Here is a 1181-nt window from a genome sequence, read left to right on the forward strand (position 1 = left end):
AAGCTTCGTGAGGAGTCTCGGCTTCCTGCAGGGCTGGCAGAGGAGCCGGGTCAACGAAGGGACCGGGATGGGTGAGGGGCATCTGGCGAGAAAGGAAAAGCCGGCCAGGCGGAAGCGGCGGCACCGGGAGAGTGCGCGGAAGCGGACGGGGAAAGAGGAGGAGGAGAGCGGCTGGGTGAACGAGGAAGCGGAGAGAGGAAAGGTGTCGAAAGGAGGGAGAAGCGTGTTGAAAAGAGGTGGTCTGAAAGGTCACAGCTTCTTTTTCCTATGTCCAGTCATCCCAGAGGACGGGGGTCCACCCTAAAGACCTTCTGAGGAGAGGCCACACGCTCGGCAGTCTGTTCTGCTGGGGGACTCCCTGGATCGGGGGGAGCAGAGGACAGTAAGGGACCCCAGAGAACAGCTGGTCCTACTCCTCCAGCCAAGGAGAAAGTTAGGGTGGGAAGGCTGTTTACGCTGGATTTTCTCTGGGAATGAGACCTCAGGACAGTTTTGGCCACTCTAATGGGAACACAGACTAAATAAACCGGGCCCTCTGTGTCATAGGGCTGATGCTTCCAGAAACTTCTTAAGAGAGCATTCTGTTTGAAAAATATTTTTGAAATACATACTACACCGAGCACTGTGCTAGGTGGTGGCATGATAAGGATGACTAGGACGGACTCTTTGGCTTCTTGAAGCGTATGATTCAGTAGGAGAAACAGGTAATAAATATTTAATTTCAATATAAGGCGGTAGTTGTAAATGATAAGATAGAGATTGCCCCGAGCGCTATAGGAGCCCAACAGCTTGAGGATTTGGGAAGGCTCCTTGGAGGGGATAACGCTTGAAGTGGGAAGGATTTTCTAGAAAGGGGGAACAGCATAAGCAAAAGCTCAGAGATAGGAATCCTCATGGACTGAATCATTCATTCCTTTCTACAATACATGTACATAAAACACACACTAAGTGCTAAGTAACGTACTAGGAACTATGTAGTCTAGCCCTAGCATGGACCATAAGTTATAGTTTCTGTAATCAAGATTACAGCCTAGTAGAGTAGATACAGCATGCACTTGAATATCTAAAATACCAATCAAAATTTCTGTAAGAGCTCTTCAAGCCAAGTGCCATAGGAGTTCCGGGGAATGGGAAGTTGTGTTTGACTATGGTGATCTGATAAGGAGGAGGTGTTATTCAAG

The sequence above is a fragment of the Physeter macrocephalus genome, chromosome 6, assembly GCF_002837175.3.
Source record: "Physeter macrocephalus isolate SW-GA chromosome 6, ASM283717v5, whole genome shotgun sequence".
NCBI classification, from domain to species: Eukaryota; Metazoa; Chordata; class Mammalia; order Artiodactyla; family Physeteridae; genus Physeter; species Physeter macrocephalus.